The 26,700-nt window shown below is 43.6% G+C and overlaps 1 protein-coding gene across 6 annotated transcripts in view; it reads right to left on the bottom strand.

Moving 5' to 3' along the window:
- cacna1c (calcium channel, voltage-dependent, L type, alpha 1C subunit) overlaps positions 1–26,700 on the bottom strand; it is a 181,555-nt gene that overhangs the window by 78,007 nt on the left and 76,848 nt on the right. The gene's annotated exons all lie outside the window — the stretch shown is intronic.

Genomic DNA, 26,700 nt, shown 5'->3' with positions numbered 1-26,700 from the left:
AAATCAAATCAAATAAACAAATCAAATTGTTAAAATTCCACAGATGTGCAACACGATAGTAGCTGTGACCCATAGTAGAACATGATAAACTAGAACATAAACGATGGTACAATGCCTTGAAGCTGGATTAACAGGCTCATTTGTGTTAAATGTTGCACATGCTATTATTCTGTAGTCCTATCCATATAAGGATATTCTTCTCTGTCAGAAGGCTGCATGGCAGTTCTGCTCAGAACTGAAAACATAGATTCTGACAACATAGATTACCAGTAAGATCTAGGACTAATTACACTTAAAACTGACTAACATAAACATGGCAATAATCTGAATTATAAATCTCATTTTGTACATAATTTCCTTCTGTAGAAGGTGGATAATCATGGCCCATAAATGAGGAGGTTGAGAAATTTTCGGAACCACTTATTCCTCCACATTTTCTGTTCAACATTTGCTATTTCTTGTTCTGTCCCTGCTTTCTACCATCTTCAGAAATACACACATACATACTGTCTGTTCTGAGCGTTGCACACTTAACTGTCAGGGGACACCAGTTGTTGCATATAAAAGAAACGTTGGTCAAAAGAAATCTAACTGATTTAATGAGAACAAATAAGACAGCGTTAATATACAGTACATTACAAAAAAAAAATTTAAAGGTCCCATGACATGTTTTTTTCCTTTTATATTGGTCTTGTTGGACATCTCTTTCCAAAATTCAGCTTTGGTGCAGAATTACAGCCACTTTGATCCAGTCCCACAATGAGATTTCCTCAAGACGCAGTTTTGGTGTATGTAGCTTTAAATGCAAATGATTAAAAGAGAGGCGGGACGAGGAGGAGAGCGGCCTATAGTGAGCGGGCATTCACAGAAAAGATGGCCAGTCACTACAACAACATGGTGAGTGGTCACCATCCACCAACCACACACCAAGCAGGACGTTCAGAGTCTCGCATGACAGAACTAAAAAAAAAATACACTTGTGCTCATTTTTACATCCAATCACAGAGCAATCGCGTTTGGAAACCATGACGATCGGTGCAGATCCATCCGATCCAACCGTCTGAGCTGCTGCTCTCTGACGGGTGAAGCAGAATGTCCAAAAAACACTCTTTACAACTATTCGCCATTAGGGGACCTAGTACTAATGTTAAATAATCTCACAGAGAGACATTTTAATGAAATGAATAACAGCAGCTACAATCTGTGCATTTTGAAGGGAGGATTCAGGGCATCAAGTGAATACAGAAGAAAAGTAAGATGCTACAACAGATTTCAGAGTCCTAGCCATGGTAAAACCATGGCTTGGATTCTCGGCTGAAAAGGCACCCAGGCACATTTTGCACAGAGGAGACAACTGAAGAGCCACGCAACGAGATGCTGATTAGCCGATTAGCCGAGGTTTTCAGTTAATAGAGATGCTAATGTAGGAGACACAGAGCTTTTGCCATTGCAGATTATAATCAGTCTGGCTTCAATCTAGACTTACAAACATGGGTTAGATTAAGAAGCTTTAAGAAGCAACCAATGCAGCGAGGTGAATTCAGTAACCCTTATAAATGGAATAAACCAGGACGAGAGAGAAAATTTCCATTTGTAAAAAAAAAAAAAAAAAAAAAAAAAACCTTTGCCTTAGTTTCTCCCATCCAGCCCCCCACCATCTTGCACCATGAGTCACAATCGGTACCTCATTGAGTCATCTGAGCTGTTTTGATTGTACCGTAGTGACGATGTCAGACAGACGGACACAGCAGCAGCGGTTATAAATAACCAGCGTCGGAGAGAGAGCGAGTATGACTTTTTAAAGAACACAACTGGGGGATAACAGAGTAGGGAGAACCTGAACAGAAAATATGAAGGAGGAGGCTGCTGCTGTTGCTTCTGCTGCTGCTGAACGCGTTACGCAATTCAGAGGCGGTGCACAGCAAGAACAAACAAACCAAAAAATTCATATGGGCTGATTTAATGGCTGCCTTTATGTGAACAATACAAAATTCTGTCAGTAATCAGTATAAAATGCTGCACTGTCCCTAATAATCATGTAATGACAAGTGATGCCGTCACTTTCTCGGCTAGATACAATACGAAGAGTAGGAGCAGGTCAGAATTCAAGAGGGCTTTTTACAAAAGAACATGGTATTTAACCATTGGGGTACTTAAATAAAATAAAAACAAGTACTGCGCAAACATAGTGAAATGTGTAAATGTTTAAAACTGTCAGAACTGTCACAAGGGGAAGGAGGCACAGAAACAGGACATCTGAGGAAAAGGATATTTATCATACAGAACCTGGCACTGTGGCTGACAAGAAACATAAAGAAACGAAAACTGACCTGAAGGTGTGTGTCTTGAAGACAAAACTTCAGGTAAGTCAAGTTCCACATTAACGCTGCAGCAGCTCCTGGCTCCTGCTTGCACTCTTTTAATGGGTCCTGATCACTCTGTGTCATGATCCGGTCCTGAAGGGCTTACTCCGGTCTGGGATCCTAGCTGCCCTGTTCGTGTCTGTTCACCGTCGGGTCATTGTTACATGTTACATGTTCACATGTTACCGGATGTCTCCCCTGGCCTGTTCATCACAGATTAAAGCCATTTTGTGAAGTCGTGCAAATGCGTCCTTCTTCATCGTCAAGTCTTGTCCTCATCTCAGATCACCTGCCTCGCCATGCCAAATGGCCGTGACACTCTGGCATAACTGCCGTCAGCTTGGAGTGATCAGGAGCCCAACGTCACAAAAACATACAAAAAATGATGATTGAAAGGTTAAAGTGGCAAGTGAAAGAGGCTCTTTCTCTACAGACATAATGTGATTGCTTAATGATAATTTTCTACAATAAATTTTTATGTAAACCAATATTTGATCAGTTTTTGACAGGGGTTTTATTTTTTCTGCGCTTTGGTTTTCTCCGGATTGTATTTGTGCCTTTTGCACAGTACTGTGTGTATTCATGCTTCTTTTAAAAGGTTCTTGATATCTGCAGATCCTCTGACAGGCTGTTCCATAGGCGAGGCCAGAGACAGAGGACCAGAGTGACCTAGATGGAGTATTCTCTGCAAACATGTTGGGTATACAGGTATGTATTCTGGTGCTTGACCATTGAGCGGTTTAGAAAACAATGCAGACATATTTGGATCAGGCTGGAGTATACGTAACTCTCACATGTAACTGCAGTCAAGGATTGGTTAAGGCTCTCGGCCAAAGAAGAAAATAAAAAAAAAACCTTTTTGAAGGTACTGTGGGTGAGGCTGAACAAGAGGAATAATGCCAGAACTCCCCCTGATGGGTCATACACAATAAAACGCATGTGCCACAGGACAAAAGAAAGACGTGTTTAACACTCTTCCTACAGTATCCATTATTCACGGGTGCATGTGGATCTTCCAAGCTTGTCAGTCGTGGCTCTACCCCAGCAGGAGGGTCTCTCAGCCACAGCCTCGAGCCCTCTGCCTCCTTAGCACCCTGTCTGCATCCTAATGGGTCTGACTGACGTGCAGCCGCCACGCTGTTGCCACGGCATCGATCACCACGGCACCCGTCATGGCAGCTCGAGAGGACACGGCTGAGAGAGGACAGCTAATGATGTGCTGAAGGAGACCGGGGATGGTTTACAATCCTCAAACACATGCATGCACATTTACAGCCCAATGTTTTTGACAACGAAAGCCATCATATGATTGGTGACTAAAGAGGAAAAGGTCTGCAACTAAAGTGAAACAAATTTATGTGAAATATAAAATCCTTGTTGCTGCTTTTTGTGGATTTGGCACATGCGGTTTCGCAATTCTGAGTAGCAGTAGGAGTACATGAGGAGTAGGCCAGAGATGTACGTCACCCGGGCGTGATAGGAACAGCTTGCGCCGCTGCTAATGGGCTGTGACAGCAAGATAGTTAGTACCTCCCATACAATCAACAAATCTACTCGCACACATACACACGTTGAGTTCCCATGCTCCTCCTGTGCCCCTCAGGGACGTTGTAAAACGGTAACTATGTCACCAACATGCATGCGTGCCAGCTAGGGCTACGCCTTTTGCGTAAAAGCCTTGAGGAGCTCGGGGGAAAATGGATGCAGACTTCTCCTAGAGGATGATGAAGTGAGTGAGTTGTGCGTGTGCAAGTGACTGTGCTGCGAGATTTCCCGAGCGTGTCTGCAAGTGTGTGATGGGAACCCGCGTGTGACGCAAGACGCCGGTCGTCATAGCTTCTCCGTCTCTCTCAACCTCGCTCGTTCAATCCTTGGTCCCAGGGATCTGTTTCATGCTGCCAGAGACTCATACATCACCATCCACAGAAGTTATTTAAAGCAGGATTCGTCAAATGAGCTTCTGGCTATTAAAACACAGGACACACTGTCCCACCTCAGTCCAGAGACCAGGAGTGACTGGAGAGACTAATGTGGTCTTTTTACTTGTTTCTGGTGAAAAGCCTGATTTCAGCATAAAAACAGTACATAGCGAAAGAAAAAAAAAAACAGTAAATAGCAAAGTAAGCAGAAGTGAACCAATGAGGAAAAGCCATGAAGACAGTTCATGAGAGATTTGCGCAATTCTAATTTGATCGGGTTCAGTTAACTTTTGCCATGGTTCCAGACCATAATAGGCGTATAACGCCGTGGCTTGTTCACAATCATCATTATGAAAGGGCAGGTGATTCTGAGTTTTTTTTTCGCAAGCCACCATGGTTGGACATCGGTGACACTGACTTGAAGAGACGCTTTTTCACTCTCGGTTTGCAACTCATGTAAAAGCAGGAACTGAGGGACTCTCCCCAGTGGTGGCCTAGCGGTTAAGGAAGCGGCCCCGTAATCAGAAGGTTGCAGGTTCGAATCCCGATCCGCCAAGGTGCCACTGAGCAAATCACCGTCCCCACACACTGCTCCCCGGGCGCCTGTCATGGCTGCCTACTGCTCACTAAGGGTGATGGGTTAAATGCAGAGGACAAATTTCACTGTGTGCACTGTGTGCTGTGCTGCTGTGTATCACATGTGACAATCACTTCACTTTCCTTTCCTTCAAATGTAATCCTGGCTCTGCTGGTTTAAACTGTTGACAAAACACTCGAGGAATCATGGGAGATGGATGTCGGCAGAAAATGTCTCCTGTCATCTCCAAATGCCACTCGGGCGGGTGGGGGGTGGCTTTTTGGGCAATCTGAGGAGCTCAGTCACTCATGGCAGAAAGCGGCAGAGACATCTTCATTTGCCGATCGCTTTCTTTTGAACGGATCAGTCAGCCATGGCCTGTGGAAACAGACATGCTTGGCAGCTAAGAATATGGGGACAGACTGTACCTAATGCACACGCTGCCATGCGACTGTTTCAGGCCACTGGCGCAGCGCTCCTGACGAATGCGTCTTTTTAATCACAAAACTATTTACAACGGCAGCACAAATATTCATAACGCTTTTGAAACATATGAGAGAGAGGCTTCACTGGCAGTGCAGTGTCAGTGCTTTTACTTTAGGGCAGATTTACGTCTCTAATATTATTTTAACCTGGCAGATGCTAAATACTGAATCATCTGTGATATGAAAATAATAAACAATACTCCAGGCCTACAGCAGATGGCATACTGAAGTGACAGCCTGTGAAGTGTTTGATGTGCATGGTGTGTGTATGTGTGTGTGTGTGTGTGTGTGTGTGTGTGCGTATACGTGTGCGCCCAGCATTTATACATGGGATACAGAACTTTACCTTCAACAACAAAATTTCAAAGCATGTTTTAAAAATGATACAGTGTGGCCCAGCCACTGGAAGGCACGTGACGTGGTGCACTGTCTTGGTGCTCACAGCCCTTATTACACCTCACACTGCACCTCGTATACTCCGAGCCTCCAGTACTGCTCGCTTGGTCCCTCCATCTCTGAAGGTAAAAGGAAGACGTTCATTTAGACTCTTCTCCGTCTTGGCCCCTCGGTGGTGGAATGAACTTCCCCTCGAGGTCAGAACAGCTCAGTCACTGAGCACCTTCAAACGACAGCTCAAGACCTTCCTCTTTATAGAATATTTAGATTAACTTGTAACTTTCTTATTGTCGAACTTGTGTACAGAATCTACAACAGAGTGAATAAAAAGGTTGTATTCATAGTTGGGGGTCTTTTGCCAAATCAATTATGCGGACAATCAGACCGGTTCATCTGCTGTGGCGTAGCAGCTGAAGGGAAACAAATAAGGTACCAGTGTGGCAAGGGGTCACTGAGGTCAGCACTGTTCAAGTTGACAGGATGATAATTCTGTACTGCAGTAGGCTCTCTCCGCATGGAGTTTGGTATAAGCAAATCTCTCTCAGCTAAGCTTTTAGTTCCAGTGTCATTAGATCCATTACTCTACTAATAACAAATTATTAGATTGAGATTTTCTGTTTACACGAGCTTAAATAAAAAAATATTTCTGTGACCTTGGAAAGAAGTAGATGTCTATAATAGAAATACTTTATCTGTGAATCTTTATCTGCTTGTGTCTCTTTCAGTGGGCTGGAAAACTGACCGGCTAAGAGGACTCCAATCCAGCCTCTCCCCCATTCACACGTATTCCCTCTGTGCTCTGTGCTCAGACCACCCAGTTTCCAGAAAACACCCATCAATACCTGCTGCTGCTGCACTGGAGCCAAGCTGCCAGCCACCCACACACACTCCACTCAAGCGCACGCCCTGACAGGCATCAATGAATGTTCAGTCTATTCAGCCAGCGGGCTCAGGCTTGCGGCCTGGACATTCAATTCTTTTGTGCCCGTGGCAATGTGCTCTCCATATGCTACAGTAAAGATGGCAACGCACACATCTTACTCCCTTCTGCACATGTGCTAGGTGTGTTTATCTGCAGTGTGTGTGTTTGTGTGTGTGTGTGAGTGAGTGAGGTAAAACAAATTGGATAAAAGGGTGCATAGGCTCAATTAGTATCATCTTATTCTTATGAATAATCATTATTTCTGTGTTGTGGACATGTAGTACGTACAGAGATGAATCTGGATATCATGAATATTGTTGCATAACGTATTTGCAGTTTTTATTCATGAACTCCACAAATAGTTGAGTACATATATATTAGCAACAACAATAATACTATTATACAATATTAGGAATAATAATATTGTTATGGTCATGCATATTATTGATATTTATATTATAACCTTGTTTATCTCATTCAGACATAAGGTCTACATAAATGTATCTGTGGTTTCTATTTATATTGGGCTAATTCAAAATTTGTAATAATTTCTATATAATTTGAAAGTGAAAAATGAAAGTGAAGTGATTGTACAACATTACAGCACAGCAGTGTGCAGGGATGGTACTTTTGCAAAGTGGCACCCCAGTGACACCTTGGCGGGATTCAAGCCGGCAACCTGTCGTATAGGGGTCCGTTTCCTTACCCGCTAGGCCACCACTGCCCCTTTTCAGAACTCATCATCAGCCTCTTGGGTGAGGAAGATTATTCTTCAGTCTCTCACCACCTTTTCTCCCTTTCATTCCCTCGCTCCTTCCACTCATTACCACATTCTCTCCCTGTCTCTCACTTCAGAGAGGTGCACAGAGGGAAACCACAGTCTGTAGTTCACAAATCCCAAAATGCCTTTCAGCCAATTAGTACGCCCATCCTGCCAAAGCCAAAGGAGTCACGGGTTTCGAGGTGACGCTGCCACGGATTCCTTGTTGTCGCCTCACCTCGAATATTCCTCTCTACATTCCCCAGTGCAATGAAATCCTAGGTGGAGCACATTAGCTACACTTAGGACTTTGAAATATGCGATTCATGGGGATTCAGCGGAGGTGTGATTTTAAGGTGGAAACTCTGCTCTCCATGTCTAATTAGCATACGCTACCCTGTGGCATATTGCTCTCATTCAAAATCTCACAATTTCCCTCACAACATCTCTTTGTCTATGTCCCGTTGAGAGAAGGAATGAAGAGTAAGAGTATAAGAGTAATTCATAACATGAAGGTCCATGGTCAGCCATGAGGAATTGCTGCTATATTATTACAATAGGGGCTGCTAATTATTACAATAGGGGCAGTGGTGGCCTAGTGGTTAAGGAAGCGGCCCCGTAATCAGAAGGTTGCTGGTTCGAATCTCGATCTGCCAAGGTACCACTGAGGTGCCACTGAGCAAAGCACCGTCCCCACGCACTGCTCCCCGGGCGCCTGTCGTGGCTGCACACTGCTCACTCAGAGTGATGGGTTAAATGCAGAGGACAAATTTCACTGTGTGCACTGTGTGCTGTGCTGCTGTGTATCACGTGTGACAATCACTTCACTTTCACTATAGTGTGTGAAATGGACTGAAAGAGTATGTGTACAGTGAATTAAAGTGTTTAACTGTTCCACATTCTGATGGTTTGTGTTCAAAGATGTGTAAAATACTCAGTCTAAGAAAATTCTATATGAATGCACAAAGAGATGTTGCTAATGCTAACATGTTAGCTCTGCAGTTCACTGACCAGTAGTGAACTGCACCAATTAGTGGAAAAATAGCTTATAATGTATTAAATGTTCTGAACAATGTTATTAAAAGTATCCCAACCATTTAAACAGCCTGTGTCTAACAATGTCTAAGCTGTGATGCAATTATTGTAATAACATCAAAAATAAACATCAAGTAGTTTAGAGTCAGGTATTGCATTGTGTATCGGGAACAGCAGCCTTGGCCACGGTTCAATCAGAATGCAGAACAGGAAAGGTTTTGTAAAATCACATTTACAGTACAGGCCAAATGTTTGGACACACGTTCTCAGTTAATGTGTTTTCTTTATTTTTATGACTATTTACATTGGTAGATTCTCACTGAATGCATCAAAACTATGAATGAACACATGTGGAGTTATGTACTTAACAAAAAAAGGTGAAATAACTGAAAACATGTTTTATATTCTAGTTTCTTCAAAATAGCCGCCCTTTGCCGTGATTACTGCTTTGCACACTCTTGGCATTCTCTCGATGAGCTTCAAGAGGTCGTCACCTGAAATGGTTTTTCAACAGTCTTGAAGGAGTTCCCAGAGGTGTTTAGCACTTGTTTGCCGCTTTGCCTTCACTCTGCGGTCCAGCTCACCCCAAACCATCTGGATTGGGTTCAGGTCCGGTGACTGTGGAGGCCAGGTCTCTATTTTTTGTTAAATACATAACTCCACATGTGTTCATTCATAGTTTTGATGCCTTCAGTGAGAATCTACCAATGTAAATGGTCATGAAAATAAAGAAAACACATTGAACGAGAAGGTGTGTCCAAACTTTTGGCCTGTTTCGTACATCCAATTATACTATCTGTTAAGGTTGACCGGCTCTGTTTTACACAAACCCCAAGGACAATAATAATTTATTTCATGGCTGGAGATAATGTCCTTTGTATGACTTTATGCATAATGTCTGTTCTGACATCTCCTGTTATGGGCCTGGTCACAAGGTCATGGAGTGAATATGGCACATAACCTTACACAGACATGCCCCAGAACACATTATGTAGATTGATAAATGGTATTGCCCACACACATTATGGTACATCTGTCTCCCACAGTGTGTGATCGCATCTCATCCCCCTAATAGGAAAATCCATTTACATTTGCCGCTGCCATGGAAACAAAGTACAACAGCATCTAAAAAAAGACAGAGGAAAAGAAAATGTTCCGAACTGCTCCGTCCTCTTACTATAGTCAGCTCAGCCATAAGCAATTGTGTCTAAAACAAATTCATTCTTTATTGTATTAAATCTTTACTCTAGGAACCAGGCTTGTGTCGTCATTTTGAGGGGAGAGAGGGGAATCGATACTGGGCAGGTGACTACATTTCATGCAGGAGGCACTGTGCTGCCAGTGACACACTACACATTGTAAGTATGTGAAGTTGTTATTGGCTAATGTCATTAGTGAATAATTTCAAAAGGGCACATTTGACAGGAGGGTAACGAAAGCTACTTTATACCATACCATACCACACCGTATCATATTTATTTATAAAGCACTTTAACACAACAAAGGAGCTGACCAAAGTGCTGTACATAAAAAAAGTTAAATTACCAAGAAAAGTTAATTAAAAATAGAGAATAAAAAGAAAACAGAATAAAATACAATAAGAGAAACATGCTGCAATTTGAATTAAACAAGGGGTTGATAAAAAATATTTAAGACAACATATTAAAAGAGTAAAGAAAGGACTGCCTAAGAAACCACATAAAACACTGCATAAGAACACCGTACAAGAACCATGTCACACTGGGTTAAAAGCCAGGGTGTAAAAGTGAGATTTAAACATAATGATTGACGGTGCCTGCCTGACACTGATTGGTAGGTCATTCCATAGACGTGGGGCGGCCACTGCAAACACCCTGTCACCTCTGTGCTTGTAATGTGACCTGAGACTACTTTAGATACTTTAAATAGAAATGAATATCATTTAAGTGATTCCCAGTAACTCTGATGATGTGAATAATTTTGATAAGACTGACCAATGAGCACGCAGCATTTGAAGAGTCAGATTAAATGAACAGCGCTAAATGAGTCAGATTTAAAAAATGAATATAAGTTGCAGTGCTATGGTTACATTTCTGGCATCTAGCAGACCCCATTATCCAGAGCGACTTACAATCAGCAGTTACAGGGACAGTCCCCACACAGTGTCTTGCTCAGGGACACAATGTTTTGAACCTCTGACTTTGTGGTCACCTGGTTCCTATGTGAGTGTGTTACCCAGAAGCTAGGAAAGTGAAAGTGAAGTGATTTTCATTGCGATACAGCAAGCACAGCGCATGATGCACACAACGAATTCAACTGCATTTAACTGCTTTGCTCAGTGGCACCTCAGTGACATCTTGGTGGTTCGGACCTTTCAATTACAGGTCAGCTTCCTTACCCGCTAGGCCACCACTGCCCCATGATGACCACCCCATTAGTGGTTAAGCGCTTCAATGCCTGATTGCATGAAGTTGGATATTGAAGCCATTTGTAGGCCTGCTAGGCTGGGCTGTGGTAAAGGGGGAAATTCTAAGCTACCTCGCACTGGCTTTCCAAGTGGGTAAGTAAATAAAGGGTTGATTGGGTCAGCTGCATCAGAGAAAGTGACAGATGGAGCTGTCTAAAATACAACATACTGCTTTGATTTAGAAAGATGTGGACACTGTGACCTCAAATTACAGAAGTCCTTAATGGGAGCAAAACCTTTCAGCTGGCGCAAAGGAAAAAATTGTGACAGTCAAGGAGACTGACCCATTCAAACTTCTAGCGAGAAGGGGGGCTTTGGGGTCTCCTTTCAGTCATCTGTTTTCCAGGTTGTCTGGGTGCCCAACGGGCCACTGGAAATGTGAGAGAGTAGCAAGAGGGGGAAAGGGAGAACCCTGACATCGGGCAGGCCAGGACTGCATCTGGAAGCCATTAGCAGATGCAGCAGAGTGGGTCGGAGCTGGAGCCAGGTCGCCGCCTGGGCCGGGGCTGCTGGGAGTCGCGTGGAGCCGGCGCTACATCACAGACTGCACGTGTAAAAACACACAACGCCTCCAAAGGGCCTTCCCGTCACTACCAGGGCAAAAAATCTTCCCTTGTCATTCACAGCTAGAACTCAGCTTCATTTAAAAGCAGTACTTCTGATACGTTGATTGGTTTTGAGCACAGCACCCTCTGTACTACACTCAGGCAGTTCCTTTTAGAAGCCATGTGCCACATCTGGTGAGCATGTCTTCACTGAAGTGTATTGTTGTAAGTGAAGCCTTGTTGCTGTCATTGGAAACATTGTTGGGTAATTGCATGCAGACCAGCCACGTGGCCAGTGGCCTGCTTCTCATAAACTTCTCTCTTTTTTCTGCATTGGTTGATTTTTCAGAGTATTGTATAGAAGTGGAAAGGGGGCTTACGACTGGGTGGAGGCAATTTGTCTTGAAATGTGAGTCCAAATCCGTCCGGAGTTGGGGGGGGGACAAGGGTAAGGGGGAGCTTGACTTTTTCATTTGCACCAAAAATTTTTAAAAGCTGATTCATCTGGTGAATGATAGCATATCAGAAAAAAAAGCTCACAAGCTCAATGGGGGAGCCATGCTAGTAAACACTCTCAAGGGGAACATGTCCTACAAGGAGGAAATGATGTCACAGGCCACAGGGCAGGGAAAGAAGCTAGAGCTAGAGACTGGAGAACGTTCTGGAAGGCAGTATGAAGAGAATGCTTAACGTCAGCCAAGGTCATCTGAACGTCTGCCCCCGTCACAGAGACATAAACCACCTTGTCCTCGTCCAGCAAACGGACACACAAGAGAGCAGAAAATATAGTAATATGCATCCGGCAGTGAGGGGAGGGACTGTCACTGTAACAAGGGCTTGGCAGAGGTTGTAAATCTAACAGCATTTTGACAAGTGCATCACTACCACAAGCTAATTCGTCACGGTGGCGAAGCTCTTATCTCCCTGTCCTGCGGTCTGAAACCTCGCCCTCCCCATTTGAGCTCTGAGGCTGAGTAAAAAAAAAAAACAACTTTGAGCCCCGCGCTTTTGTGGACGGTGACGCAATTCTATTTCAGGACCTGACTCGGCAAAAGAGGCAGAAGCAAAAAGAAGTGCTTAGTCATTTTTTTTTTAGGTCCAGCCTTCATCATTCTGTACCTCTCCCAGCTGTACAAACACAAACGTACTGAGGACTCTCTTAGTTGGCCCTCTGGACTACTTGTAACTCCTTGTGACTAGTGAAGCGCTGGTGAAATGCAGCGGAAGCGTAACTGACTTGACGAGTGTGATGTAATTGACATGGAATAGGAAGGCCAATAAAGAGGTTTTATCACGTAATATAAAAAGCAACATTAAACCAAACGGCACAGTGAAGGATGGATAGATAGAAGGCCGTGTCAATAAAGAGCGGAGAAAAGGAACTAGTATGTCGTCTGTAAAGATGTTCGACTGCGCCCGTGCACATTCTACCACTGTTGCCTTGGAAATGGGCATCCTCTGTGTCGCCCGTATGTAAAGATGGAAAGATCAGAGATCTGAGATCCCTTACACTGAGATCAGAGATCTGACAAGCAGAACAAAAACGATTCCATGTCGGGAAACGTACGAGCCGAGTCTGGCAGTGGCTTGTAAAAAGCAGAAACCACGGGGAAACCTCCATTTCAACCCCATGGGAGGCGAGAAGCCGCCATCAAAAGGCACAAGGCAAATGATTGACCATTAGCAGTGTTGGACGATGTACACAAACCATGTGCTTGAGTAAAAGTAGAGTTACCTAAAGTAAAATTTTACTTGAGTAAAAGTATTTGCCTGTAAATGTAATTAAATATCAAAGTAAAAGTACAATGATTTATTGTGGCTCTAACTTCTAAATTTCCTTTACTGGTCAAAATGATTCATTTGAGGTAAACTTTTTACATCAACTTTTAGTGTAATTCCATTAATTACACTATCATTATCATACATTAACTTTTACAGCATTCATCAGACGCTCTGATCCAGAACAATTTACAATCAGTGGTTACAGGGACAGTCACCCTGGAGACACTCAGGGTTAAGTGTCTTGCTCAGGAACTGTGGCATCAGACCACCTTTTTTTTTTTGTCTTTAGACTGAATGCTAGTAAAGATATTGAGATGATATTGTAAACTAACATGGAGTTTTTAATGGACTATCAGACATTTAGATTTTCTTCAACAACTGTATTCATAATATAATTGTTTTGGGTGCTCATTTTATCATATAACAACTAATTGCATCATACTGTGCATGATAATAGATTAGATTTTACAGCATGAAAAGTTACAATCACGTTGATGACTTTTATCCCTGTTTTTATCACTTATATTGTTAGTACCTTTATCAGGTTTATCGCTGATAGAAAAAAATAGTGTTGTCTGACGTACGATAATTATTGTATTTGTACAATAATTGTCATATTTGTACAATAATTTTACCCTCAAATTTGAATTTGATCAAAGTTATTTCAGTAGCACGACAAGGTACAGATTTCCGTTTTCATCTGGCTGCGCAGACAGACTTGGCAATATAGAGCACTGATAACACCCAAACTACATATCCCATAAAGCAGTGCTTTGGTTGCCTTGTTGAATGCAGTTTGATTTGAAGGTACAAGATGCATTATACACTATAATGGGCACGGTTTATAATAATGTGTTATTGAAGCAGATATTCTGAACAACTTCAGAATGGATAACTGCATGATAACTGACAAACTGGATTATTGCAGGTCAATACCCACGCGCTGCAATTTGATATTTTACATCAGTCGTGAGTAAGATCCGTCGTAAGTAAAAGTAAAAAAGTCTCCTCAAATGTAAGTACAGATACACGAAAAGACAACTTAAGTACAGTAACAAATTACATTTACTTCCATCCACCGCTGCCCATGAGCCTCTGTGGTGAGATAAATCATACAGTGCCGAATTCTAACAATCAAGACAACAAATGAGTGCGAGAGAGAGAGAGAGAAAGAGGGAGAAAAATACATCTCTAACCTCCCACACTGAGCTACCCACAGTGGCGTGTTTATGTAAGCTGTTCTTAAATCATTTCATGTGTTTTGTAGCTGCGGCAGTGCATGTGTGTGTCTCTTTTTTGGTATTTCGTTCCTCTGTCAGAGCAGGAATATCAGTGCAGTAAAAGTGAGCAGCCACGATCCAGAGAGTCATCGACACGAGGAGCCCTCCTTGGCCAGCTACCCAGGGGAGCTAGAACCCATTAGAGCGGCTTGACTGGCCCCCGGGGGCCCGATTTCAGAACGTGTGAAGAGCCGTGGATGGTGATTAAAAAAAAGGCAGGGCTTGTCATTACTCATCTGGCTCGGCTTGAAGTGACATGACTTTATCGAGCTGATGACAAATAGGTGATAAAAGCTTGGCAAAACAATTCAGCTCACGCAAGGAGGATTTTTTTTTGTTGCTGTTGTTTTGTCGCTTCGTCCTCAACAACGCTGGGCTAAATTTTCCGCCTCGATTATGAAAGGAAATTGTGGTATCATCCAATTAGCACTGTCTGGGAAAATGTTCATTAAGTGGACATCCTGATTTGCCAATGAATGAATGTGAAATAATCACTATGTCAGTATACTTACTGAGAAAAGAGAATAGAAAGAGTGACGGATGACAGAAGAGTGTGTGGAAGTAGGTTTTTTTTTTTTAAAGGGGAGTTTGTTAATTAGAACAGGTGACGTGAGCCATATGCGTTTCGGGGTCGCTGTTATTCATTCGCTGCGAGGTTCGAGGAGCGGGGAGTCTGTGTCGGCAGATGGCACTACACCCGTGACCTCCTGGCACACACAGAGGGCACACTCCTACGCCAGGGCACGAAACCAAAAGAGGCTCCCTGCCCTCAGTCAGACCTGATGGGAAAGATTGAGGGGGTTGGGCCTGTAATGGACTTTCAGCACCAGTCGTTGCAGCTCAGCTGTGGGAAATTAAACTTTTAAGATGCATCACGCCGCAAAAGGGAGTAAATCTTTAGCTGTTTAGCTCTCTTCCTGGCCGCAATGAATGAAAAATTCATAGAATAATTGCAGGGAAATGTGTTCAGTCAAACATGAAGCGCTGATAATTGTAACCCTTAGCATCATTCACATCAGTAACATTGGGGAAAAAAATTCAAAAGTTTGCTGTTTGCTCCTTTCTGTCAGCCCTGCAGAACCAGCGGTATCCACACGCAGATCGTCAGCCAGTGACCTGGGAAGTTGCCGTTGAGACGGGGACTTTATTCAGCGTGCGGCGTATGGTTTTTTTTTTCAGATTTTTTTGTTAACAAGTAAACTCTGTTTATACTTCCCTGCAGCTCCTCTGCATCCATCTTCCCTTCCACCTCAGATGGACAAAGTTCCCTTCCACCTTGACTATGACAAAGTTTGAAATCCCAAATCTGCTGACGCACTAGACAATGTACTTTGGCCAGTTTTCTTGCTTCTTTAATCAGTGCAACTTTTTAGCTGAAAAAGGGTTTTCTAATAATAAAGTGGAAGATTGGGTTAACGAATGCAGCGTTCCAGTGGAATTACTGGGAATACATTATAGATCTATTATAGTCACAACATGGCTGGACAGAAATCTGACCCGATTTAATGCTCCAAACAGGTCTACATGCCCCAAAACCTTTGAATGGAAGTGTATATACGTTGTAGAAAAACATATCAAGGCACTATTGTCAGTGCTAATTGGTACAAATTGTGAAGCTTCTTCACTAGTGCCAGGTTAAAGATGTGCTGAGGATTCGTTAAATAAAAAGATAAAACAAGAGCTGTCAATCATCAGACTCCTCCTGACAGAACTAGTTACACAGCGATGAAAAAGGGTAGCTAGTTTCTGTTCTTCAAGATACAGACAACAGGCAAATTTTTTATTTATTTATTGTTTTATCTATTTATGTGAAATCCTAAGTTTGCCTATAACGTCACCCTGACAAACAAGCCCCATGCTTCGTGCACAGTGTTGAACTTCGTCCTTGATGTGTAATAGCTGCCTGACATCGATGTCTATACTTCAACTGGGCATTTGTTTTTATTGAATCATGTGAAAGCAGAAGTGTTCAATTATTCCTTCCAAAATGTATTTAATTTTATAAGATACAGAGGGTACGTGTGTATGTGTGTGTGTGTGTTTTTTGGACAGCCATCTCAGTCCCTTTCCAAGCCAGCTCTATCTCACTGGGTGTAGTGGACTGTAACCTGTTATGCAACGTGAATTTAATGAATGCTGTCTTGGCGGGGAGTGTTGTACCATTATCTTTAATTCAATTATGGCAAACTGCAAAAACAAGCTGAGAGACTTTAATTTAATGCAATTACCTATGCATTTCTCCCGGACCTCATGGATTTCGCTGTTGTTTCGACATGAACCATCTTTCTTGTCCTTTACGGTGAGCTCTTCAGGCCCGGGCCCAACATTTCCACTCCCTTCTTTCATTTTTTTTTTTGCTGCTCATCCCTGTTGCTCTTTAAAGAGGCCTGATGGGTCTCGTAACTGCATTGCCCTTAATTATACCTTCTTCAAGATCAGAGAGATAAAGAGAGGAGGCCTTCTGAAATGACAGTGATCACAAACAGCCATGAAAGCAAGAGTGCCCTGTCCACTGCCCATTAAAAGTGACTGATGCGTGTAGTGGCCGCAGTGACAAAGGCTGAGCTCACACGGCTCGGGGAGCTGAGGCACCAGCTTGCGATCTGTTGATTGAAAAGCTAATACACAGAGAGACATTTCTGTCCTGAATGGCTCTTGTCCTCGCAGGTAATTGAATGAGAACATCCCATGACAAGCCTTATTATTAGGGGGGCATTGTGTTCAGCATCGGTTCCCAATTCAATGTGAAGACTGCAAAAAAATAAAAAAATGCATTTAAAGTGAAGTGCTCCTCAAGGTGTACAGATAAAAACTGAGTGAACGTTCTCCCTTCCTAACACCAAATTGCAAACTGAGGATGGGCTACATTTCCCACAGTGCACACATAGCAATGATTCACTTCCTAGTGCAACCACTGCATCAGCCATTATGGTTGGAAACACACAAAAAACAGCATTGTCCTTTAAACTGGTTTCTTGCATTTCAGCCTCCTTTTAGCCAAGGAGAGACCAACTGAGTAACCAGTGGTGAAATATGGAGCCTTGGCCACTTTAGCCATCATTTACTGTTCCATTTATTAGCATTGTGAGGAAAGCTGACATTACAGAAACTCTGTGTCGCCTCTTGAGATCCCCACTGTTATGACTAGACTACCAACCATTCGCTGGTTGTTAACTTCAGAGAATCTCTCTGTAACACAATAGTTCTGTGTGACATAACGTCAAAAATAACAGTATAAAAAATAACAATAACAATTTTAATCATTTCAAACCAAAATTCTTATCCACTCACCTTTCCATGAACTTTTTTGTATGTTGAATTTTGAAAACCTTCCTCCACAAGGTCTAGTTAGCAAGAACCATGGTCCTGTCACTAATTAAAGTCAGGGCCCTGGAAGAGGACACTTCCGGGGTTCTTCCACAACTTCATCTATTGAGGGAACAACAGCAGACTAGAACTTTCCATATGATGTCATAGAGGAGTAGTTAGAGTCCAAATAGGCACTCAAAAAAATTTGCTAACCCACCCCCAACACAGCATCACATGCCAGTGGGCTCTGATGCATTATTTAAACCGGTCCTTCAGAAGCTGTCTCTCAGCGTATGCTTGAATACGTTCTTCCAAAAACTGTGGGAGGCTGAGATGCTTAAAAGTGCGCCTGTAGTGGAACAGTACAAACATTTCTGTGTTGTCATGCACTCTAAAAAATTTAAGCTCTCCGCAATACTAAAACACCCTACAGCATTTAAACCTACAGAGACAAGCCTTGTGTGTGACGCCCAGGGACCATTGGGCGGTGACAGCAGGTACATCCCAGCTGAAACCAATTGATGGACCAGGACTCCATAAGAACCATTAGGCAGCACCCAGTAGGTGCTGCGACATTGATGCGGACAACTTGGACCTTGTGTTTGCTGTGTTCCTGTCTTAAGGACACACACCTTAGGGCCTGTTTCTGTCCTTTTTGGCCATTGCGTCATGTTCATATTATGATTAATAAATATTTTTTACTTTCACAATGTCCGGATATATTGCAGTCTCTAAGTCACTTTTTTCCTTTCGTTCTCAACTTCACTGATAGCTTTACGGAATTCTGTAATGTGGGCGGCTCGATCCGGGTGGGTTAATTATTCATCTTTACCTATGCTGCTTTACATGCCAGTAGTAAACTCTTTTACACCCGAGTCAACACCATGTGACCAACTCACGGGACCGGAGCCTCGGCTGAATAATCGATTTAGGTGGCAGGTGACTGGAACCAAAAACGGCAAAGGCTCGGTTAGGGGACGAGCTGGACAAGGACACAGGTAGAGAAAGCTGAGGGGTGCCCAGAGACAGGCAGAGCAGACAGAGCATGCAGAAGCGGACGGCGAGACGCACTAAACTGCAGAGCAGCCGGCCGAGTTCCATTAGCTCAAGGTCCCGGAGGCACGGTTAAGCACCGCCGACAAATTAATCTGCCCGGAGAAACCAGATTCACCCCCCCCCCTGCCGTGGCCTCACTGCGCTTGCTTCGACCGGCGAAGGTCCACGGAACAGCACGGACCGAAAAGGCACCGCACTGCGCATACCGTCTCCGCAGATGAGCCGAGCGTTATCATTGCACCCCTAAGGATCCTGGGTAATTAACTAACCACACAATGTAGCACTCGGTGCTGCCTTAAAGACAGCCAAAGATACAAAGGTGAGTGTGTGTGTGATCCTGTGCGGTATCAATATCCATTTCATATCCCCACACATGACAAATGCGAATATAAATGCGATACAGCACACACACACACACACACACACACACACACACACACACACATACATATAGCAAACACCAACAGAGCCAACACCAAACCATTCTTCACACCAATCCCATGTTCAGAAATGGTTATACACGACAACTCTATGTACTGCAAGGCTCTTTCAACCGTGATACTGCTATAATGGCCGCGCATACATCTTCAAACTAATATCTAATGCATGGCTCCCTCACACAAAAGCTCCACGGCTCGCAGCTCACTGGGGAAGAACGCAAATGGAGCAAGTGACTAAGAGAGAGGGCGAGAGAGAGATAGCGTAAGCAAGCGCGCCTCGGCCCATTTGAAAAAGTGAAATGCAAATAAAAGTGACAGCGCATTGTACGTTTAGCGCTCTGCTACTCTCGGCGCTGTAATTCGGCGGATAGGCTCTGTAACGGCCAGACGAGCAGGCAGGGTGGCCGCAGGGCCGCTCTCATTAGGCAGGAAAGGCTACGGCTAAACATGGGCCGACGGCGGCCACCCACCACACCAACGGGGGGCCATGGGGGAAGAAAGCGAGGAGGGAAGGGGTTTGATCATAAAATAAGGACAAGGTGAAATGTGTGGGTTCATGTGAAGATGAGAGCAATCAGAGACCCCACAGGGAGCGGGGGATATTTGCTCAGATTCGGAATGAAAGTTTGCATTATTAAAACCATTGAACTTGTGTAATATTTGTCCCTCTGTCCATAAAGCCGTGTAGTGAAGAGACAGATAAAGAATGTTTAGTATGCAGCATAAGTGTCTCATTGCCGAGAGACAGCTGCATCAACATCAGCTGTTCCCGTTTCTTGGGGAGCTTCGTCCTCGTCCTCCCCAACGAGGACAGCGCCGGATGATGTCACCTCAACTGTGATCGATGGCAGCTGTAAGGACGTCTGCCCCAGGGTGGGCAGTGAGGCACCTGGGCTCAATGACACGCTTGCTGGATGTGTCCTGTCCTTGAAGTGGGAGGGGGTCAAAAAACGGCAGATGACAGGTTCACATCTTGTGAGACACCACAGAGATTTTTGTAGCTCCAGAGCGGACAGCTGACTTTACAGGGGTCAGTGGTCTGCAGAATTTGGTGACACTTCAGGGTGTCTGTATTAAGTGTTTCGAAATGCTGCACACCTAGTTTTTGACCATTACGTCCAGTTTGCTGTAGTGTTGGAAATGCCGTCTTCTTCAGTTTTAATTTGTTTGCCCTATGGCTAAATAAAACGCACATTTAACTCATGCATTAAAAGCATATTTAAACACTGTATTTAACTCACGGCACCAATAACTCAGACAATATTATTGGCTAATTCATGTCCTCTTCAGGTAAAGTGAAAGTGAAGTGATTGTCATTGTGAACCAGTGCAGCCCAGCACACGTTGACACAACGAAATGTGTCCTCTGCTTTGAACCATCATCCTTGGTGAGCAGTGGGCAGCCATGAGAGGCGCCTGGGGAGCAGCGTGTGGGGACGGATTGGGATTAGAACCGGCAGCCTTCTGATTACGGGTCCGCTTCCATAACCACTAGGCCACCACTGCCCCTGAAAGAAGGAGTTATGCTAGCATGTTGTCCCAGTCAGGACTCATGACTGGGTCTTGATCATTGCCTGAAATGAAGTGTATAAATACCCCCCTTTAAAATCTAGTGGGCCTTTGCAACAACTTGATTGCTTTTGCATTCCATTAAGCACCCGTGCCGTGCTTTGAGTTCAGATTTGTCAATACGCATGTGTCACATGCTTCCTTGCGTGTGACACATGTGCACGTTCCACCTGCTTTATGATGCAGCAGACGCCATCCTGTGTTCTGTACACAGACAGAACCGTTTCGAATGATTGAGAGGAAAGACCTGAGGCTGAAATCTGTAGTCCATCAAACAATGACCGTTGCCCTGGCTAGCCATTGCTCTGTGCTCAATGCCTGAGAAATGATGGATAGTGAGTGATGTCACAAGGACCGGTCCCCGGGCCGGCTTCTCTGAGGGGATCTTGGCTGGACCGCACTATTAGGTGTTGGCCCCAGTCACCCTATCCTACTCAAAGGTGCATTAGTTATGGCTGCTTGGAGCTCAACGGCCATTCCCAGTTGCGTCGTCTCTGGTGACGGAGTGCCAGTGATGGGGGGACATCAATTTTATCCTGGTGACAGGACTGCTCATTTAGTAGACCGCTTGGCGTCAAGGAACAGACAGATGCAGGCATCAGTATTCTTACCCACTGCCTGAGATGCCCAACACTGATGATCATATTAGAGCAGGACGCTAATTGTAATGTAGTTCTTTGGCATCTACTGTCTCTCTATTTGCCTGTCTCGCTCTCAGCCGCCCGCCAGGACATCAGCAGTACATGAAGATGATTTATCGCCAGGCCTCATCGCTAACCTTCTGCTCTAAGCTTCGTGCAACAAACAAATGAGGTATTTCACGCCTTTGCGCTAATTCCACTGCAGGAAACTGGTTAATGGGGATCTGCTCCTGCTTAAACAAAAACCAAAATTGTGAGAATCCCACCTTGAGTCACTTGACCAACAGTTGCACAAGGATAAACAAGTGAAATTTTCATGCAAAGTATAAAATGTGTAATTGGGTTTAAAAAATGTATTTGAATATGTTCAGAATTTTTTTTTCCATTATATGTGCATTCAAGTAAATTATGTGGAGCAACTTCTCCTGGTTCATAGGTTTATTCATCTATAAGTAAACCTTAGTGAACTGCAGAGGACCCAAGTAAAGAATAACACAAAAACGATCTTGCTGTTAAATGATTTGGACACCCTAACTGAGTTACTACTGAGCTAAACCTACTTTTAAAATACCATACAGGACGCAATCTATACACCAAAGCGGCTAAAAACGAGGACAGTTACAACTGAACTCACTTTCAGAGTCTCAAGGCTACAGGAATCCAGTAATATTGGCTGGCGCCAGAGATTCTCGTTTTGTTAGGTACCTTGTAAAGAGGCAGCATAAGTGGCCTGGACGTCATATAAAAGCCAAGAGAGGCGTAGTACGTCATTCCATAAATAATGACTGTGGAATGCACAGAAACTATAAACATCATTCTGGGCACCAAGAACATTCAAGACAAAACACTGGACTGCACTGACCTTTTTAATTATTATTTTTTTACTGAGCACTGTAAATTCTTGACATGGAAATGCAAGATGACAGATATTAAACGGAAGCAATTTGATCTTGGTGACTAGTTATCAAGTGGTTCTAGATCAAAACATATACTCCCAGAGCGTTCTAGTTCTGTGGTAGAAATCAGCCACACTATCTCAAACACTAAAACAGCAACATCTTTATTCCAGCAATATTTTACATTGCTCGCATTAGATAATAAGTCCTGTTCCCAACTAGCTTGTAGCTTCTGTAGTCTAAACAGCCACTGAGTGCCAGCTAATTTTTGACAGTTATAGTGCTAATAGAAGGTATGAATAACATATAAGATCAATTGTACAAGGTATGGATTAAACAGTGAATTGTAAACTGAAGTGGAGTGAAGTGAAGTGATTGTCACACGTGATACACAGCACACGGTGCACACAGTGAAATTTGTCCTCTGCATTTAACCCATCACCCTGAGTGAGCAGTGGGCAGCCATGACAAGCGCCCGGGGAGCAGTGTGTGGGGACGGTGCTTTGCTCAGTGGCACCTTAGTGGCACGTTGGTGGATCAGGATTCGAACCGGCAACCTTCTGATTACGGGGCCGCTTCCTTAACCGCTAGGCCACCACTGCCCATACTCATGGACACAGGTCATGAACAAAGATCGACTGTACAGTAGTGGGTTTGTAAAAAATTTATGTCTTATGAAGCAGATAACACACACCCAGTGTGGTTTATGTGGTTTGATGTTATTTGCCGACCAAACAGACTGTCGAGAATTTGTGGTACCAGAAGTGTTCTGAGCGGAATTAATCTGAAATGGGTTTTTGGTATTAGTATGCCGCTACTGAGCCACAACGTGTTCTTGCTGGGCACTGTGTGCCAGGGTTGATGTTCCCAATCACCGGCAAACAGATATAATCAGTGCAATCTTAATCCACGACACGAGCCAATGAGTTTGTGTTGAAGTGAGGAGTACGCAGAGTACTGTCAATCAACAAATGGCTGCTTAATGCGCACAATCAGGCACACAAAATGAACACTAAAATGATCTCTCAGGAGACTATATTGCATAGCATTCATATAACAACTTGTTAATCCATATAACAACTCTTATTAATCCATATTTAGTAATTAAGTCTATACCCTGTCTGTTTTATATTTGTAGAAGTCTAAGGAAAGTCATAAATAGATGACTTCTTGTCTGTATGCAATTATATTCTTTGTCGTGTATGCAATTCATATATTGTAAGATCCCTGAAAATAAGATCTTGCTTGTATATGGAAATTATATATTGGATCGTTTGGATGAGAGACACCAACTGCCGCAATTGTGCAAAGATTTGTTGCATAATTGACCGCTGAACCTGATTCTGACAAAGTCAGCTCGAATCAATCAGTACTTTTAAGTGAAGTGAAGTGATTGTTTCATGTGATACACAGCAGATTCGAACCGGCAGCCTTCTGATTACTGGGCTGCTTCCAGTACAGAAGAACTGAAAAATCATCACCTGCACTTAAAAAGTTTTTGAGTGTTCTTTAATACATCTATTTGCAGGTCAGGCACCGGGTCTAAAGTCATTTTCAAAAACCCTTGGGATTTATTAGACTGTTCCATTGGAATATTCTATGCATTCATAGTTCGATCTACTTTATTACTAATTTCCAGCACCAGTTCTCAGCCTCTGGTATTCTGGTACCATAATTAGATCAGTTAAGCTTCACCATGGAAACAAAGATTCGCCACTGAACATGGATATTTCTGTACATCGTCAGGCACAAACACATCTACCAGGGCTGCCAAATCAAAGTCTAAACATCTAGGCTACTTTGTCACCTAGCACATCATACGGTACTTTTACGGATATGGCTGATAGCCCTAAAAGTTGCTGACGTAACGCTCATCCACTTCTTTTTTCCCCCGGCAGGGTTTTGCCGCGCGGATGACTCACTCAGAAATGAAAGTGTTTGTACAGTCCCTACTGTATTCCAGCGATGCGACGTGGCATGCAGCACGCTGATTAGACAACAAACAGATGTGCAACCGAGACAAAGGCGCGAGTTCATCGCCAGGCGAACGAAGCGCTGATTTGCAGCGATTCTCCTGGTAAAGGCTGTCCTCTCAGATCCGCTCCACGATGTCTGACATATTCACAACTCAGCTGGCGGACATCATCCTTCTCTTCAAATCGTCTAATGGATTCACGCCACAGACAGTAGAGGAGGCAGCATGACGACTAGTGTTAAACCGCTCCCCACCTGTTTCACACGGATTGAAATACAGTTTGTAATGGTTGTGTGCAGTTATATGGAACGACTTTGAACCTGGGTTAAAAATGAGCTCATAAAAATGGCCAATGATCCTATTTTTATCTGCTGCCACGTGCGATTCTAATAAGTCTGGTTCTGATGACAGAACTAAAGTTGACTCCAATAGTTTACTCATCATGCACTGCAGTACTTATTGAAACAAGCTATTTTAGTTAAAAGGCAGTGGTGGGCTAGCGGTTAAGGAAGCGGCCCCTTAATCAGAAGGTTGCCGGTTCGAATCCCGTCCCCACACACTGCTCCCCGGGCGCCTGTCATGGCTGCCCACTGCTCACTCAGGGTGACGGGTTAAATGCAGAGGACAAATTTCACTGTGTGCACCGTGTGCTGTGCTGCTGTGTATCGCATGTGACAATCACTTCACTTTAAAAAATCTTATTACAATCCAAGATTGAGTTACATTAATGTAGTTTGAACCCCATCATAATGAGATGGCCAAAATTAGTGATCCATGCACAGTAGGGGTTTTGTTTGGTCTTGCAGCTTGAAAAAACACTGACTCGTCCTGCTGCCTAACACGTTTGCCTAGTTCTGCATAAAAAGTATGCACAGAGCAAACATTAGGTTATGCAACAAGTCCATTGAAGCTCGCAGGTCAGCGTTTGATGGATTAGTCGCAGGACGAGTAGTATTTGGGACATCATTTCATGGCACAGTGCATGCAAAATACACCCAGCGCCACAGAGCTATTGCAGGAAATAATGACTGTGTCACATCAACCAGCGCCTCAGCGTGCCAGTCGAAAAAGACAGTGAGCTGAGGTGCAATCAAGGCAGCGCTGTGATGAACAAGTTTTCTGCTCTCCAGTGTGGGGGGAGGAGCAGTTTTTGCAGCTCATCGCAGTTAAGGGCAAACTTTAGAACAAATAAAGTTCCTAATACACCCCTTAGTAGAGGTAGGTAGAATTTCCACTATTGGTTATTGCCACAGAAGATATTGATAAATTATCCAATATGGTTTGATGTCATCACTACAATCTTTTTTTTTTTTTTTTTTGGAGACTTCATATCCCGGCAGAACTGAAGATATTATAGATTTTTTGGTGTGTTTTTAAATGAGGTCCATTCCAATTCTCTAAATTGGTTTTATGGGTGCTGCATGTTATATCTTAAAAACACAACTATTGGAAAAATGTCTTGTGATTATTACTATTATCCTTAACATCACGCAGCTCACCTGTGTTTCCTTGGCAACGGGTGAATGTGAAAAGTAGTATATTTGTGTGTGCGTGTGCGTGTGCGTGGCAATAAGCGGGGTGAGCTTACGTGTTGAGTTAATTGAAACAAAGGCTGCACAGAAGGTGAGCAGATGACAGCAGATGGATGGGGAGGAAGTGATGCTCCTCAGATGCCTGTGTTTCTACTGAAGGGCAAAATATACTATGTTATTCCCCCATCTTTGCGCACTCATGTCTGCAGCCCTTCTGGCATAAGCTGTCTGATGTCCAGATTACGGTCTGCCTGTCAAAATGTCTAAATGCACATACGTCATGTTTATTAATCAAGCCCGTGTTGCCCTGAAGAGGTCAGGCTCCATTTTCACATAGGACTCGGTACTCAAGGCTACTCAGGGCTACTCAAGGCGACAGTGTAAAAAAGCAACTTTTTCGACTCAGTAGCAGTGAAACTCACATCGTAACCCGTCCCGCACGCGTTCTGCGGGTGTACAGTGTGCATCTGGGAATTACACAACTCCTCTCCTCTCTGGGGTGACAAACACAACAGGATGGAAGAGTGTGAAGGGGGACGTGGGAACGGCTCCCTGTGTCCCTTTTCTCCCCCGGACTTGCTAAGTCACATGACAGCACGGAGTCACATGACAGACTTGGGAGAAGAACTGAAGGGCCGATTCTCCAATCAAAGTGGAAGGGGCCAAATTAATTGCGTTTCCTGCGCTTCCACTGCTTAATTCTACTTCATCCCAGGACACATCTGTCCATCCTGGGAATCTGTAGTGATTATATGAAAGCACAACGATCAATT

The sequence above is a fragment of the Denticeps clupeoides genome, chromosome 15 (assembly GCF_900700375.1).
Source record: "Denticeps clupeoides chromosome 15, fDenClu1.1, whole genome shotgun sequence".
NCBI classification, from domain to species: Eukaryota; Metazoa; Chordata; class Actinopteri; order Clupeiformes; family Denticipitidae; genus Denticeps; species Denticeps clupeoides.
The sequence above is the reverse complement of the archived record's forward strand: the minus strand, read 5'-3'. Positions and strand labels throughout refer to the sequence as shown.